At 36.7% G+C, this 18,751-nt stretch overlaps 1 protein-coding gene across 1 annotated transcript in view; it reads right to left on the bottom strand.

Annotated features, from left to right (window-relative positions):
• The window catches only part of SEMA3C (semaphorin 3C), a 178,071-nt gene that overhangs the window by 86,298 nt on the left and 73,022 nt on the right, over nucleotides 1-18,751 (bottom strand).

The raw sequence follows: 18,751 nt of genomic DNA, 5'->3' as shown, positions 1-18,751 counted from the left end.
TCATCAACTTAAAACAAGTTAAGTTAAACAACCAAAAAAAAAATACAGTGAGCAGATTGAACAGAAAACAAAACCAATAGCAGTGTGATTGTCTTCTTATGCTCTATTAATGTTTTATTCTTGGACTCTATTTATTCATCATTTTAGGATTGCTATTTCCTACTACAAATATTTGCCTTACATCCCAACATAATTCTAATTAGTCCAACTTTTTTTTTCTATAAATTACTTGAAAGTAGATGTACTTTCAAGAGGCAATGTTATTTTTAGCAGAATAACTATGCATATATCTAACGAAAATATATGAATTTTCAGGTATCTAAATGTTCATATTTTCAGTATCCTCAATGGTTAGTGACTCACTCACTCATTTAGCTTCTTTCACATTGCCTAAGTGCCTTTGAAGGTAATGAATGTATCGTGACATTCATGATACATTCTTCAGTCAAAATGCTCCTCTGAAGGAGTGGAACTTTAGACCTTTCTATTCAAATGGTTCAGGATTTCTTTGTTCTTTTGATTATAATCTGAAGAATGACAAACTCTGAGACTGCTTTTTGAGACTACTGCTTCCATGATGAACTGTTCCTAGATTTTTAGGCGTTGAATTACAAACACATTTCTAAAAATTTTGATAGAGCTGCAGTTTGACTTAAACCGAAATTAAAATGACACAAATTCTTATAGAAAGTCATGGACTATATTCCATGAGTACTTGGGCCATAGCCCATATGAGAAGATACAGAAGTCACAAATTTAACCTATTTTCTGGGCACATTTGTTCAGAATGTCTGCCATAATATCCTGCAAGTAGTTTTAGCCAATAATCTGAAAATTCCTGGAAGAATAAGAGTGATAATGAAACCAGGTTTTGTTGCCAAACTTCCTGTGATACTGAACAAGTTACTTAACCTCTCTGTGCTTTAATTTCCTCATTTATAAAAGCAATCATAGTACCTTCTGCCAAGAGTTTCCATGGAAATCAATTTAATTGACACATATAAATGTGTGAAATGAGTGACAAGAGATAGTATTCAATAAATTATAATTATTGTTATTAAGTTTGGATCATGATTTTTAAGAAAAATATGAATTTAGATAAAATATGTTTTCCTACTTTTTTAAAATTTTGGGAGCTAAATCCGTAAAATTATTAAGACATAATCTTATAGCCTCAAATTTACTGTTCATACAACAATAGTAAAATACAGGATTTTTTTATGTTGGAAAAAACAATCAAGAGGTTAGAAAAATATTTGAGAAGAATCTTAAAATGTAAGATCATGACAGTATACAAGGACAAAAGGCAGGTCATTAACATCAAGGGCCTGGATGAAAGATCTGTGGAAACAGGGGGCTTGGGTGCTGAGCATGGTGTAGCCTGCTGACTTTCCAGTTACTGAGCCTCCCTAGGAATCACAGAGAGGTGACACGGTTGGCAGGTGGTGCCACAGCCCAGAAACTGAAACAGCTTCCTTCATGAGGAGAGCAGGTAAGGGGAGAAGGAAATCCTTCAGGAAAAAATCAGCCCATACCAGACTAGAGGTTAGGGCTAATAGAAAAAAATCCACGAGCTGAGAACATGGGAGAGACTACACAATCAAAGCAAGTATCACTCTAAGGTTGGAGAGGACACAGACTGCCTTGATTCTGTCTAAAATCCAGGTGTTTTGTAAAGCTTGCTTTCATCTCAGGGCTATGATTCATGGTTGTGTAAGTCTTCTGTAAAACACCAGGGGTAAGATATTGCTTGGGCTGCTGGAATACACATTCAACAAGTAACTCTTAATAAATAATTGTGGAGTGACATACACAGACTAACATAGTAAAATATAACTGAGTTCATGGCCTCTGGGGCTCAACCACTGGAGTCTGGATTCTGGCTCTACCATTTCATTTCTAGATGTACTTGGCAAGTGCCTTTATCTCTCTGAACTCCAGTGTCCTCATCTGTAAAATCAGGATGATAATATTATCTACATTATGGGGTTGTTGCGAAGTTTAAACTGTTGTCAAGTTTAATATACATAAAGTTTTAAAAAGAGTCCCTGAGCTATAGGGATGCTGGTTACATGGGTTACCTATTATTATAATTTGGGGCAAGACATCAATCTTCAGCAAGCAAAGTCAGAGCAATTTCTTATGCAGGGAAGAAAAAAATGACTAGAATGCCTGCTTTAGAGTTAATATTAATATATTCAATATTTATTTTTTTACAAGTAGAATCTACTCAAATTAATCAGGAGAACACAATAATAAAATAAGGCATTTTTTAAGGAAAATAATTTGAGTATGCAGAGTAATTTTTTAAGTATATAAGCTGAAAAGACTAAAAGACACTATTCTAGTAGTTGAGATATTATATTGATGAACACCTGATATGCTAAAATGGAAAAGAAAAACTGATGTGAGAAACACCTAAAACAAAGAACTTGGAATGATTTTATATAGGTTTTGGCTAGGGGTAGAGGGAAGATTGGGGTAAATTCCCCTTAACATTGAAAGCTAAGTATAGGAGAAATGAATATGCCCTTACAACTTTTGGGAGATCTGGAAAGGAGATATATTTGATAGAGAAAGTACTTAGGTATGGATAGGTTAAATTACATTCAAATCAAAGCAGAAATTTTCCACAAGAATGTAGAATTAGACAAGGAATTTAATTTTGCCATTCCAAAGAGCAAATCTTCAGGTAGAGATGTTCAGTTACTTTCATGGATGATTATATGGAATTCTGAGAGTAGATACACTCTCTGGGGAACAGTGTATCTAAAAAGCAAACCAAAGCATAGAGATGAGTTGGTTGTTAGATACAAAAAGGGAGCTGGAAGGTGATTCATGATGTACAGGAATCAGTTTGACATTGGGAAGAGAGTACTCAATTGGTGTCACAGTTCTGAGTTGAATTTCAGTTTCATCACTCACTAAGTCTATTATTTTGGGAAAACTAGCTCATTTCTGTTTTAATTTTCTCATCGATACATTGGCAATAATAACACCAAGTTCAAAGTATGTTCCACCAGCCCATAGTAGAGGATCAATACATGCTCCTTTCATCAAGAGACACTGTTGATTATCTATCTAATAGATACTATTCTTTTCTCCCACCTTGACAGGGCTGTTCCATGACAACCATACTGGCCCCATTCTTCTAGCCAGCGAGTGTTTTAAATACAGCCATGTGAACAACTTGAGCCAGTGAACTCTGGAGGGAGGGCTTCTGCATGGCTACTGAAAAAAGGCTTATTGAGTCTTAAAAACTGGCACACAGAAAAGAAGAGGTGATTTCTTTTTCTGCCTCTGGACATTGGTATGTGACTATATGATGCTTGCAGCAATTGCATCTACCAAGAAAGTTGCTTGCTGAGAATGGCAAGCAGAAATGTAGAAAAAAGAATCTGGATCTTTTAAGAAATTGAGTCACTGAATTAACAGGAATTCCATTATTAATGGAATATTCTGTTATATGAAATAAAAATAAATCCTTGCAGTTTTTAGGCACCTTGAATTGAAGTTTTCTTTTTCCGTTTTAGAGATAAATACTAACTGATATATCTTTTGAGGGTCCACAATGCCTACTACCACTTTCTCACACTTTCTCTCATGAGGAAAGTTTAGTTTTGATGTTTTTTCCAACACATTATTTTTTCTTTTTCCCTTCTTTTTCTAATCTGTACTGAAATAAAACCAAGAGTATGATCTCAGCTGGAAAAATAGGCTCAACTAAATTTTATTTGCAAGTAACAAGCAAACAATTGCAGTTCTCCTCTTTACCTGTTTCATTAGAAAATCGGCAATCCAGGCCAGGCATGGTGGCTCACGCCTGTAATCCCAGCACTTTGGGAGGCAGAGGCGGGCCGATCACGAGGTCAGGAGATCGAGATCAGCCTGACCAACATGGTGAAACTCCGTCTCTATTGAAAATACAAAAATTAGCTGGGTGTGGTGGCAGGCGCCTGTAATCCCAGCTACTCAGGAGGCTGAGGCAGGACAGCCTCAATTCTCCTTCTGAAGCAGGAGAATCGCTTGAACCTGGGAGGTGGAGGTTACAGCGAGCCGAGATTGCACCACTGCACTCCAGCCTGGGGTGACAGAGTGAGACTCCATCTCAAAAAAAAAGAAAGAACAGAAAATCGTCAATCTATCGCATTAATTCAAATACCGCAGGGAGCAATAGCTACATCAACTTAAGACCTTTCTGGTCCAGGGATTTTTATCTAGTTTTCCAAGCCATAAAGCATCTTCAAATTTAATTACCTATAGCTCACTGATAGTTGACAGCTGTTAATCAGGGAGATTTACTTCAGAAGTGCCCTTGTTGTAATAAAAGCCTAGGCTATTTTGTTAAAATGCTATTTAAATTGCTGTTAGTAGTCATAATTGAACCATATGACTTGGGGAGAGAAACAACTTTTTGTTAGAACACAGAGATGAGCTCAAAGCAATGAGAATTTTATTTATAAAAACAATGACCCAAGAATCTATCATTTCGTTTCACATAGATCCAATTTAAGTAAATGAATGATCCAGTGATTTGGCCACGGTTATAGAAAGTGACTGATGTAATGATTTGGCTACAGTGAGAGAAAAACATTACAATGACTAGTCCATCATCTAAACAAGGCAAAGAATGGCATTGTCATTCCATAATGCTGTCATCCTTTTTGAAGCATATGAGCTACAGCTATTTGTGTTGTTTCTCAGGACATGCTCAGTTAATGAATAAGGGACTCTGGCTGAGAGTATGTAGTATTAGAAAATGCAGTGGCTCCACAAAGAGCAGCATAGGTCTCCTGGCCCCTGGGAAAATCTCCCAGGAAACAGCATTAAAAAAAAAAAATTCTGCATGTTTGTTTCCCATAATCCACATTATTGTACAGCTCCATGATGGAAAATTACTGTAATGTCTCCTACACCAATGTTCCCTGGGGTAAAATTTGCCACATAATATGCTTACCTAAAATTCATGTATCTACATGAACTTTTCTTTGTAATAGAAACCACTGTGAAGCTTGAGAATTTAACCAAAGGTGGAAGAACAATAGGTTTCCCCAAAATCTAAGCCCTGACAACAGAAGCTTCCGGAGCTACCTGAGTATAGTCAATATATTGTTACAGCAATTATAGCATAATTCAAAATACAGTAATATATTATGTCTGTCAATAACACTCTATTACTATTCATGAAAGAACAAACCTTTGTTCTCTGTTAAGCCAGTCAGTGATCTTAATATTTTTGAATTAACTAAGTCACGAAGAATCTCATTCATGCACTCAAAAATGTGATCTTGATAAAGGAAGGTAGAAAGTTTAGGGTTTTATTTTAGAAATATTTTTTATAGTTGTCCCTTGGCCATCTGCGGAAGATTGGTTCTGGGATACCCTACAGATAGCAAAATCCAGGATGCTCAAATCTCTGCTTCAAAAGGGCAGAGTACTTGTATATAACCTACCCACATCCTCCCTATACTTTCAATCATCTCTAGATTACTTAAAATACCCAATGCAACGTTAATACTATGTAAATAGTTGTTATACTGTATTGCTTTTAAAATGTGTGTTATATTTATTGTAGTATTGTTATTTTTTATTTTTTTCTGAATATTTCTGATCAGTGGTTGGCTGAAACCATGGATGTGAAACCTACAATTCAGAGTGCCAGTTGTATACCTGTCAAACTACACAGTAGGGTAACTCATTCACTCAGAATACTACATTGTCTTCAGCCTTTTATAAAATTCAAAAATAGGTAAAAGATTACTTGATTGAAAATCAATTCCCAGGAGTCCCTGGATTCGAGACATATGCAGTAATTACTCATTAATTTAAAATTTATGATGTTATTAATTTATTCAATATATATTTATTGAGTCCTTATCCCAGCAGGCTAGACATTTTGCTGAAATAAGAGGACAGAAATAATGAAGATACCATGTCCTAATGACTATTTCATTGCTTACCTAACATTCTGTTATTCTGTTTGGCTAGTCCATCAAAACATTCTTCCCATCATAAACCTCAGATCTGCCTCAGGCAGAATGTACATCTACAGATTTCAAAGTAAATCCTTAGGATATCTTTTACTTCAGAGATATTGCTACTGACAGGATAATTGCCTCTTTTGAATGTCTTATCTCAGAAGAATTTCAAGTAGAGTGGGCTCAAGTGACCCATCCTCTCTCCGAGGCTTATTGTTTTGAAACTGGGTTAGAAAGTGAACTTCACCTGTCTGTTTATAAAAATAAATAAATAAATAAAGACAAGCAGTGAAACTTCAGCAGACTGAAACTACAGCTACTAATTCCTAATGTGAACAAAGACAACAGAGACCAGAGGGCATGTTGTTAAAACCACATTTGCTCAAAAATAATAGCCCTGGTCGGGCACGGTGGCTCACGCCTGTAATCCCAGCACTTTGGGAGGCCAAGGTGGGTGGATCACGAGGTCAGGAGATCGAGACCATCCTGGCTAACACAGTGTAACTCCATCTCTACTAAAAATACAAAAATATTAGCCAGGTGTGGTGGCGGGCGCCTGTAGTCCCAGCTACTTAGGAGGTTGAGGCAGGAGAATGGCGTGAACCCCGGAGGCAGAGCTTGCAGTGAGCCGAGATCATGCCACTGCACTCCAACCTGAGCAACAGAGGGAGACTGTCTCAGAAAAAAAAAAAAAAAAAAAAAAAAAAAAAACAGACAGACAGACAGCAGTGAACACAGAATGTCTCTCCCAGGCACTGCATCAGAGGGAAGATTAGCAAACACACAGGTGCCTAGAAACAATGACTCTCGCCCTGGTTTGTCCCAAACAGCCCCAGCTTGTGCCCATTTCCCCAGCATCATTATCACTAGTGCCCTCTTTCATTCTCAAAAGACTCATGTTTTGGATGTTAAAGTGTATGGCCGCCCTACTTTTAAGCAACCTCTTAATTATCTTGAATGGTTTTCTATTAGTTTTAGTAAAAATTTCAAAATTTTAACCCTTTCCCATTTAGAACAGAAAGTGGAGCATGCTGCCAGTGCTCATTTAATTTTACATAAACATGCTGTTTGAGGCTGAAGCAAATCTGACTGATTTTCGCTGTGAAATAAAATACAAAACTGTTCTTGCAGTTATTTCTAAACAGAGCTAACATCAGAATCATCTGAATCTTCAGAATCATCTATTTCGCAAACGTCGGATTAATCAAATCAATCTTCGGCCAACAACTGTTCAAGATGTTAACATCACACATAGGAATGCTACGTTTTCTGGGATTTGACATTTTCAGGAATTGAGAATTACTATATTTCGTGAATTGAAATACCACTACTAAAAACAGAATACTATAAACAGAATAAGTATTTTGTTTCCTAAGTCGATACACTAGAGTGATGCGAAAATAATAATAAAAGTGAGATATTTTGTGGCAAAGTTACCTTGGGGTAAATGCTGTAGCTCCAAGTATTTTCGGAACAAACAGGAAAGGGTTAACATGGCCCTCCAGACCTCCTATGATCTAGTTCCAGATGACCTCACCAGAAATCTTAATCATCACTGTTGGCCTATTCTTTGTTCTTGCTCTGCTGGCCTTCTTTTTACATCTTGCTCCTTTTTGGCCTCAGGACCTTTGTACATGTTATTCCTCTTGCTTATAAAATTCTTCCTGCCTTTTTCTAATTCATACTTATAATTTGACCAATAGATTTGATGTAATTTAAACAGGGCTGTCTCATAAAAGCTCTCTCAATCCTTTAGACAAAGTCAGGTCTCAGGTCCGCTGATATATTTGCTCCTTTCCCTCCTTGGTTTTCTTTTCTCTTGAAGGCCACCTGGAAGGTCACCTGAAATAGTCTAAACTGTCCTGGATTGGGGGGTGGGGGACTACACTATGACTTGCTGAAACCTACCTTGTTTCTGTACAGTTTTTAAGTAGAAATTGGCTCTAAACATGAAACACAGGTCTTTGTGCATTCACATTCTACCATTTTTTTTGTTTGCTATATTGATTTTTATTATTTTTAAATCATGGTGAATTAAAAATACGAGCATAAATGAATCAAATGGAAAAAATGTCATCAAATTTCAGAAAATCATGGTTTACATGAAATATTAATAATTTATCACTATTAAAAAGTAGGGTGTGTATGGCTGGGGTAGGCGAAAGGCTTGGCTTTGGAAATAGTTGACCAAGGCTAAAGTTCTAGTTTCACCTTTTGCTGGTACAGGGTTTCTCCCAACACCACCCTCCAGAGCATTCCCCTTAGGTCCCGCATCTACAATATAAAAAGAGAATGAGAATATTTTGGAACCAGAATAATCTCTCATGTTCTGTATAGCAACAAAATGTCTATAAAAATAATTCCTTTTTCACTGTTTGCACATATTAGCTATTGTTGTGGGATATCTGTAAAGCTAATGTAATCCTTCATATTACCATACATCTTATAGGAAAAAAGGTCCTATGTAAAAACCAATCTCAGAATTATAGCCACAGTAATACAACTGTGTATTTTCTACAAAGATGAAGCTAAACCAAAAACAAGGCTATCTTGTTCCCCTACTATATTAGTCCATTTTCACACTGCTACAAAGATACTGCTTGAGACTGGGCAATTCATGTACAAAAGAGGTTTTAATTATCTGTTTCACATGGCTGTGGAGGCCTCAGGAAACTTACTATCACGGTGGATGGCGAAGGAAAAGCAAAGCTCGTCTTACTTGGTGGCAGGAGAAAGAGAAAGAGCAAGAAAGTGCAACACTTAAAACGCTCAGCTTTCCTGAGAACTCCCTCACTGAGAATAGCATAAGCAAAACCACCCCCATGATCCAATTACCTCCCACCAGGTCTCTTCCTTGACACATGATGATTACAATTGAGATGAGATTTCAGTGGGGACACAGAGCCAAACCTTATCATCTACCAAAAACATATTCCGTTTGTGTTGTGTAATTCAATTAAATTGAGAATTCTAAACTCTGATTTCCCTTTCTCTAAGCTCACTTGGAAGACATGGCCAATCTTTTGTTTCTTGTGTGGTAACTACTGTCTGGATTCTAACTCAGGGTATGAAGAATACACAATTAGGGAATATCTCATATGTCTTGAGAGACTCTGAACTGGCAGTAAGTAACTTCTAAAAAGTAGAATAAAATCTGAATCTATCACTAATCTATACAAGGACAACACAGATGAGCTATCAGTATCAGTGATATTCATACAGCTAGGAAGGCCTCAGTTTCAGAGTTTCCACTTGAGATATCAACAAGGCAGATAAACTCATAGAGGAGGAAACACTTCATCTGACACCTGCTTTCTAGACCTGCTGGCACGTCTGAAAAAGCTTTACTTTGAGGCAAGGTGTTCAAGAACAGTGGTTCCAAGATGGTTAACAAAACAAAAGCAGATACCTAACAACAGACAGAGAAAAAAGTGGGTACAGAAGAGAAATGTGGTATCAGTTGGAGCTCGGTGTAAATAAGTGTACCTCTTCTAAATAAAGTATTACACTGTCATTACAATTTTTTTGGTAAAAATGTTAAGATATAGAAAACATTTTCTTATGTGCTAAAGTTATAAAAGCAGGCTATATTCAATATGAAAACAAGTGTTAAAGATCATTCACAAAAAATAAGACTTGTAGGGATATATTTTAAAACATTTATAGCAAAGCCCTTGGATGGTGGGACAGAAATATAAAGACAGCCAATATTTCAGACCAATGTGTGTGCATTGGGGAAGGATGATGAGCTGACATGGTGTATCATGTCAGTAAAACCCCAGAACACCGAGAATCTAATAGACTCCATTCCTCAAGCACGTCCCTTTAAGTGACCACACTGGAACCACATATGGAAAGAGTCTTACAGCAACATTTAACACTTATCTTTCGCAAAATTTATACTATTTGCTGGATTTGTATGCTTTCAATATAACTCCCTTGACTATATTGTGGGCTTCCAGTGGGTACTTTTAGTCAGCATACTCAATTATAGCAAGGATAGGAGATCCTATGTGCTAAGTGAAGTCCCTTGTCCCTCTCATCCTCATAAAGTTCTGAACACAGCCCACAGCTCTCTCTGACATAATGCTTGTGTTTATACATAACACAGCCCACAGCTCTCTACGATGTACTGCTTGTGTTTATACGTAACACAGCAGGCTGTACACAAAATAGAAATATTCTTTGAGACATATATTTATTCATTCATTCAACAGATAGTAAAAAGTCCAGGTGTGGTGGCTCATGCCTGTAATCCCAACATTTTGGGAGGCAATGGCAGGTGAATCGCTTGACTCCAGGAATTTGAGACTAGCCTGGACAACATGGCAAGACCACGTCTCTACAAAAAATGGAAAATTTTGCAGGCCTGGTGGCATGCAACTGTAGTCCCAGTTATTCAGGAGACTGAGGTAGGAGGATCACTTGAGCATGGGAGGTAGAGGCTGCAGCGAGCTGTGATAACACCACTGCACTCCAGCCTAGGTGACAGAGCACTTGTCTCCAGGAAAAACAAAAAAGAGACAGAGCGCGATGGTAAACGCCAGGAGCTAGGTAAAACTATGAAAAAAATGTGATCTCTCTCTCAAACAGGATATAATCTAAAGTGGAGGTACACAAGCAACTGCAGTATAAAAAGATGACCTCAGAAATTGAGGAGGATTAAAGAATGAAGATTAAGTCTTCCTGGAAATAACAGAGAAATCTTAGATAGAAGGAAGTACTTGTTCTTGTTTCTCCATTCAATAAATATTAACTAAGCCACTCAATATTATACTAAAAATCACAGAAATAAATGTACAAAGTATAGTAAAAGAGAGGGTAAGTGTTTAAGACAAGGGCTTTACATCATGGCTGTGGAAACAGTCAAGTAATCTTTGACCTGAAGGATAAAGTTGAGCTAATAAAGAAATAAGCATTTTCCAGGGAGTAGAAAAAGTTTATGTAGAAACCCTCAGGTGGGAGATGCAAAGGATGATTAGAAGTCTGGGGGGTTGATCAAGAAGAGGATTAGAGTGGGGTTTTCTCAGCAGAAACAAGGAGCCAATCAACACGGAAAGAGACAAACTTCTTGACTGTTAAACCATAGGGGTTAATTTTTCCCAAGTCACTTCAGATGCCAATGAAACAAATCTGAGCAAGTACCTACCGTGATCACATACAAGTTTGCTAGAAAGACAATTCTGCTTAATGAAGAATTATTGAGAGCAAGACTGCTTCATGATACAATATTAAGTGAGTAAAGTAGAATAAAAATATTTTGTATTCTTAAACTATTGTATGGCTGCACATAAATAAATAAATGTTGAAAAAAGTCTTGACAAAAATGCAACTGATAAATATTCTCATAATCCTGGAGGCTCATTTCAATGCCCTGTCAGTTAAAAGGACTGTAATTACTCTTTGATCAAGAATCAGGCTATTCAAACTTTCCTTACAGACCACTGTAATTTACATATATTCTTATACAGGAGTCTAGCTGCACGGCACTTCATAAAATGCGGAACTAGGCAATGACAGAAATATCAATATCTAACTGGAAAACAGTTATATGTTGGCAAAAAAATCCCCATCTTTAGATTCCTTCAGAATGATGGAGGACCACCCACAGCTTTCAATAAGACAAACCATTTGAAATTTAAAAACTCAGCTCTCCCCACCCACAAAAATTCTTGAACTATGCTTTCACTTGATTCATTCTTAAACTCATTTTCTTTTGAACACAGGAAAAATATTATAAACTATATACCACAAAACCTCAAATGTAAAGGTCCAGACTTTATGAACAAAGAGATGGAGAGATGTTTTCCTAAAAAGACAGCTACTTTGTCTAAATATTATTTATTTCAATGTGACTCATTGTTTAGCCAAGTTACTACATTTGGCTTCAAAACAAGACACAAGTCTGCAGAACTGCAGAGGACAGTGGAGACATGTTCATTTAACTTTAAACACATCTGTCAGTCATTCTACGCAGAAGCTCCTTTTCTTCCTTTTTTCTTGTCTCTCCCCCCCGACACTGTCTAAAATACAAGGTCAGTGACTCTGCAGTGCTCAGCTGCTGGAGCAGAGATTTCAACAGTCCTTGGGAGTGGGCTTCTACATAGTAATAGAGCCACCCTTTAATTCTTTTCAAGGGAAGCACAAAGGATGCAACCATGTTTCCTGCAGCTTTGAAAGCCCAAGACTCATCATATATACAATGGCTTTTCAATGTATATCCAAGACATTTCTTTTACCTTCGTGCTAGAGTGGGAAACCATTTGTTTCCAAAATTCACGTGATGGTATTTTGAGATGGCATCACTCAAGCTTTCAAAAGAGATCAGTGTTGCACTTTGCTGTTTTTGTTCTGGAAACATAATATTTACCATTCTTGCATGTACTTCAAGAAGAATAGCAGAATATGAGACTCAAAAGTTTATTTATTTTACAAAATGCTGCCACCCCATTGAGACAAACATTAGCCATGACTTTCTTTTTAATTTTCAGTAAAATCTTTTGGTGGAAATAAGGCGCATTTAAAAGAGGAAAGGAGAAACCATAAGAAACCCAGTTTGACCTAAGTATTAACAGCTTATGGTCACCTTTTTAATGCAGAGGGAAGTTTCACTTCACTGACTTACAGACATTTTTATACCTGAATCTCAAAAAGCAACACATTTTACTAGGCAAAATGACAGTTATAGATAGCTGAGGTGTTATTTGAGGGACTTAACATTAAACACTTTAAGTAACTTTACAAGATTAAGTCAAACAAGCCACATTATGCCATATAATCAGAAGAGCAAATAAACAGGGCTCTAGTTCAGCATCTATCTTTTGCTTCTTTTCATCAGAGACATATAAATTGTATTCCCTAATTTTAAAACTCTGCAAGCTTTGTTACTTCATCGACAGTGAATATGAAAAGAACAAAATTATCTTTGCACATCCAGGTGTAAAATTAATTCAAGTTAGTACATTTGCAGTCCAAAAATCAGTTTAACCTAAAACATAAAATTAGAGGCTGGGAGTTGGTGTGTGGGTGGGGGTGCAGATAAAGAGAAGTTGGTTAATGGATACAAACATAGAGTTAGATAGAAGTAACAAGTTCTAATGCTCTATAGAAGAGTAGGATGACTACAGTTAACAACAACGTATTATATATTTCAGAGTAGCTACAAGAGAGGACCTGAATTGTTTCCAACACATAGAAATGATAAGTACTCAAGATGATGGATATCCCAAATAACCTGACACTATCATTACACATTCTATGCATGTAACAAAATATCACATGTACTCTCTATATTATCTATCAGTTAAAACACAAATTAAAACTTAAAATGAGACTCTTTTTCTGTGTGTGTGTGTGTGTGTGTGTGTGTGTGTGTGTTTTTAGCTTAATGCATTTTCCTGGAACAAAGTCTGGCTTTTGAAGACAAATCTATTCTCAAATCTTGGCAATGCATCTGACTAGCTATGCGGCTTTAGGCAACTTAAATTATTAGTGCCTAAGTGTTCCCACCTGTATGATGAAAACATACCTATCTCATGGGACCACTGTGCTAACTGAATGAGAAAGTAAGTGTGAAACACCTGGAGCATAGTAGCCATCACTCACAACTGGTAAGCTAGTCATGCAAAGATAAGAGTTTCAATTTTAAATAGGGTATTTGTACCCTAGCTTTAGGGCATTACTCCAGAGTTGTTTTCTAAATTAATCCTGCTAAATAAAATCTATTGAATTAACATTAATTTGCATTGAAATGTAATGAATGCACCAATAAAAATCATTACGATATCTCAACAGTCTAGGAAAAACAATTTTCATTACAACACAAAAGTAAATGAGAGGAAATTTTTCTTACTCTTTATCCAGTCTGCCTAATTTAAGTTACCACACACACTACCTAAGTCCTACTGAGAACATACAAAGTACCTATAAAGTCTCTAAGAGGAGTTTACAAGCACTACCTCATTTACTCTCTACAAAAATGTTATTAACTAAATTTTATTATATTCTCCATTAAATATATAAGAATACTGCAGATGAGTCGTGGGCACCTTTCCCAAATTTTGAATGTTAAGTGCCAGTGCCCACACTCTCCTGTCCCCATGGAGAATGAGAATATGCTCAGCTGAGGCACTTGGTCTCCATCACTTTTCATGAGTATAGCTGTAGTCTTCAAGTTTTAATGCACATACGAAATATGTAAGTTGCTTATTAAAAATAAACGTGCTGGTCAGTGCCAGTTTTATGCTATAAACTGAGATCCAACAGTTCTCCCAGCAAAACCTATCTGACCAATTGTCATATTAGTATTATTAATGATTATATTTAATCAAACATTTATCCAATAATATTTTCTAAGATTTTACATAAATTAACATTTATCCTCATTACAGTCCTATCTGGTATACAGTGGTTCAGAGTGTGGGTCCTGAGCTTGACACTTACTTGTTTTATCATCCAGCAAAGTTACTTAATTTCCTTGGAACCTCAGTTTACTTACCTGTAAAATGGGAGTAATGATATTATCTATCTCATGGGTTTCTAATTAAGATAAAGCAAATTAATAAATTAAAGCAGAGCAGTTCCAGGTCTATTATATTGTTCAGAAAATATTGACTATGATCATTATTCTCATTTTTAAGGAATAATAATAATAGTTCTCCGAGAGGTCAGATATCTTTCTCAAGGTCACACAATTAAAAATGGCCGATGGGAGAAAATTAAAATGATTATCTTTCTGGCTCTAGAACTACTGCCCTTTCCAACACAACACATCACCTTTCTACACTGTCAGGGCAAACTCGACCATCAGTGAACCATGCCTTTTTGAGTAAATGCATGAAATGTGCCAAGGAGTTAGCACATTGCTGCAGTAGTTTTCAAGATGTATAACAAGAGCACCATGAAAATGTCCTTCTAAATCTTTGTATCTTTGTGAAATGTCTTTCTTTTTTTGTTAAAGGGTTCACTATCTCACTGCTTGAGTTGAATTTTCCAAATGAAAGCAGAATCCAGAGTGTGAACTAATCAGTGAGAAACTGCTCTTGTTGAAACTATTGTGAAGCTAAAACTGACAGGAAATTTGGAAATGGGAGACAAAAGGTAATCATTTCTGTAGCTACTGGGAAGTTGACCACACCCTCTGTGTCATCTTTCACTTTTTTGAAACCTGCATTTCCTGTGTACTTCTTAGGTGGACATCAGTAAGCCAACTGTTGTTGAGGGTATTAACACTTTTAGAAACTAAAACCGTCTTCAAGGAGAGAGACAGCATGCTCACAGTACTAGAATACAAGGCAGTATATGATAAATGCCTGTAAAGACAGGCAGCGAACGGCACCGCCATCCATATTCAACCTACAAACAATAAAGTCATGCTCCATTCCTCCCTCCCAACCTATCAATCAACCGCTGAGCCTTGCTGATTTTACCTCTAAAATGTCTCTCATGTCTGTCATTTTTTCTCCACTTCTATTATCACTCCATTCTAGACACATATCAATTCTAGTCATTTCTGATGGATAATGGCATGAGCCTTCTACTTGCTCTTCCTGTCTTTAGTTTCCTTCTTTGTTCAAATATTTATTGAATGGTGGAAAACCATGGGCATTACAGTCTGTGTGCTGGGAATACGACGACTAGGACCTACCTTACAAGGCATGTGGAATTCTCACATCAGCTTCGTGCTTCTATCTGAACTAATTTACTACCCAACACTAAACACGACCATGCTTTCACACATTTTCACTCTGTCCCCTTTGAAATCTACTAATGACTTCCTATTTTTTAACCAATAGTTCTGAGAAGTCGTGCCTACTTTAAGAATGTAGCAAATGCGATGGCCTTTCTTCTTCTGAAAAATTTCATATAGGTCATAGTCATAAAATATTTCATGCAAATTCAGGGTGTCGCTGATACTATGAAATTCATTCAAGTATCCCATAAGTGTAGTCTATGTGCCTAGGAGATAAATCTAAAGGGAAAATTTCAAGCCTACAAATATGTTAAACAAGGCCCTTCATAACCTGACCCTTGCTACCTCCTCAGCCCGATGCCTGGTATTTCCTCCTTGATCTTTATGCACCTACAATAGAGCTATCTGTATTATCTGGAAAACATCATGCTATCTCATGCTTCTCAGCCATATTCATACTAGTCTCCTGTGCCTTTTTTGCTTTGCTAACTTTTCGTTGTTTGTATGTTTGTTTTTGAGACAAAGTCTCACTCTCACCCAGGCTGGAATGCAGTGGCACGATCATAGTTCACTGCAACCTCTAACTCCTGGGCTCAGGGGATCATCCCACCTCAGCCTTCTGAGTATCTAGGACTATAGCCACACAACACCACACCCAGCTAATTTTTGTTTATTTGCTCAGCTGGTCTAGAACTCTTGGCCTCAAGTAATCCTTCCACTTCAGCCTCCCAAAGTGCTGAGATTACAGGTGTGAGCCATCGCACCCAGCCCCTTTTCCATGTTTTTAAGGCTTAATTGATACTACTATCTATATAAAGACTTTCCTGATTCTCCTGTGAGAAATGATGAAAATGGCTCACTTTTATTTAATAATACACTATTTTACTGGTGCCAAGATAACTAATTGTAATTACATACATTTAAACTTTGCAACAGCACTACGAGGTGCATACACTGCATATCGTATCTTATACATAAGGAAACTACACTTAAGAGGGGTTAAGTATGTGTGGATCAACTACAGCTGAGGAGCAGCAGAGTCAGGACTGGAACTCCGGAACGCTGAACTCTAAAATTCTTTCCATTGTAACACCTCCCTCCAGTACTCCTTTTGTATACTGAGTACATGTCCATTCTTACACACTTTAGATACAACCTTGGACTAATTTATCCCACAAGTTTGAGTGTGCCGGACAAATTTTACTATTTATTTCAGGAAACTTCAGAACAGTTTAGAGAGACTGGAAGACTGTGCCTGTTCAAAGAAAACTGTTTAAGCTGACCTGGCTGAGACCTTCAATTTTCTACCCAGTTTGGATGAGGAGAGAGAAACAAGGAGAGACGTGATTACTCATCTCAGCATTTAGTGCTGCCATATTTTGGGTATTTGTCATTCACCCCAGAGCAAATTTGATGAAAGAATGGTATAGATCACTCTCTAATGCTCAGTGGTGAAGAAGTGTTTCTGTGTCTTTGTTTTGTTTCTGTAATATACAATAAGAGTAAATTTCTAGGTAAATAAACATTAATTCAGCCATACAAATATAAGCCCAAATTTCTTAACAATAGATTTGGTAGATATTACTTTGTCAAATCGCTATACATGTCCTAAAGGTACACTAACATGTTCTGCATTTATTGTTTTATGGACTGGTAATAACTGTGGGCACTCTCTGCCAGCTACAAAGGAACATACTTAAACAACACTGGCATTGAGTAGGATTGTTTTTTTCCCTTTCCAAAAGGAAAAAGAACAAACTCACTTGGCATCCTCATTTTGCTTTTGAAGCATTTAGGACAATGAATCCACAATGTAATTTGTCAGCAAATCTTCCAGTACTGAGAAATCTATATAGGGCTGACTGTGGCAACAGGTGTTAAGAGCCACTGGGGCTACAAACAAGCAAGGTGTCACTGTAGAAAGCATACACGAGACACAGAGGAGCTGGAGGGGGCACAACCACCACCTTGTTCATACAATCAGCTTTTTATTCTGAGGCAGATCATCTCAGCCTCAAATTTAGCATCTGTAAATGAAGGGGTTGAACTAAATAATCAGTAAGATCGTTTCTAGCATTGGTCTTTTCTGATTTCAAGATTTTCTAAAACTACCTTTAACTCCTACCCCAACATAAACTTTGAATGCTTTCAGATTTTATGTATAATATGCTGTTCCTTCTTTCCTGAGATGTCCTTTGCTATACATGCAACTAATTCTAGTGTCTCAGAGGTAGTTATACAATTTCTGAATAATGGTTAAGCATGTAAACTTAACTACATCTGAATTTGAGTATGTCTAGTTTGCTCTAATTAGATATTCAGAATAAAAATCAGCACCCAATAACTAAAGTTCAGGACATTAAAGAGAAAACTATTCCCAGTAATGTCTCCCTTGAGATTTTGACTGTGACTATGCTCCCTCCTTCTAGTCTCATAATTGAACTGCAAGCTCTAACTTTTGACTTTGGAAAGTCACATAATCTCTTGATTATAGTCCTCTACCTACAAAAATAGTGCAATAGTAAATAATTGCCCCCTCTATCTAGTACACAACAGTGAATAAAATCTGGCAATGGAAAAATTGCTACTTACTAGATGATAACTTGACTACCTTCATGCCTATATACGCTGGACACTGAATAACACTGAAGGTCAGGTCATGGGGCACCATGTTCCACCCTGCTAAATATTTCTTCTCCTAGCAACATTTGAAAAAATAAAGTTAGCCTTCTTTATAAAAGGATAAAACAACTCTTTGTCCCATCCCTCTTAGTTTTTGATGTTTTTATTCTTCAAAGGATTTATCTCTCTCTGTTTTTCCAGCAAGTATTTTTAGAAAACATAAGCAAAATAGTCCATTCCAAAATTTTCTTCAGAGCATTCTTCCTCTCCATTCTTTCATCTCATTTTAATTTAGTGTTTCTTTCCTACATATTATTTATGCAAACTATGTATTTTATAGAAGCTAGTCTTCTCAGCCTATGTTTTCATTTTAGTTTTCAATTTACAGTGGTTTTATTCATGGTGATTTTGTTATAAAATTTAGATAGAAAAATTCTTTTTCTCACTTTGGATGCCCTCT

Source organism: Macaca mulatta, chromosome 3 (assembly GCF_049350105.2).
Source record: "Macaca mulatta isolate MMU2019108-1 chromosome 3, T2T-MMU8v2.0, whole genome shotgun sequence".
In the NCBI taxonomy this organism is placed as follows: Eukaryota; Metazoa; Chordata; class Mammalia; order Primates; family Cercopithecidae; genus Macaca; species Macaca mulatta.
The sequence above is the reverse complement of the archived record's forward strand: the minus strand, read 5'-3'. Positions and strand labels throughout refer to the sequence as shown.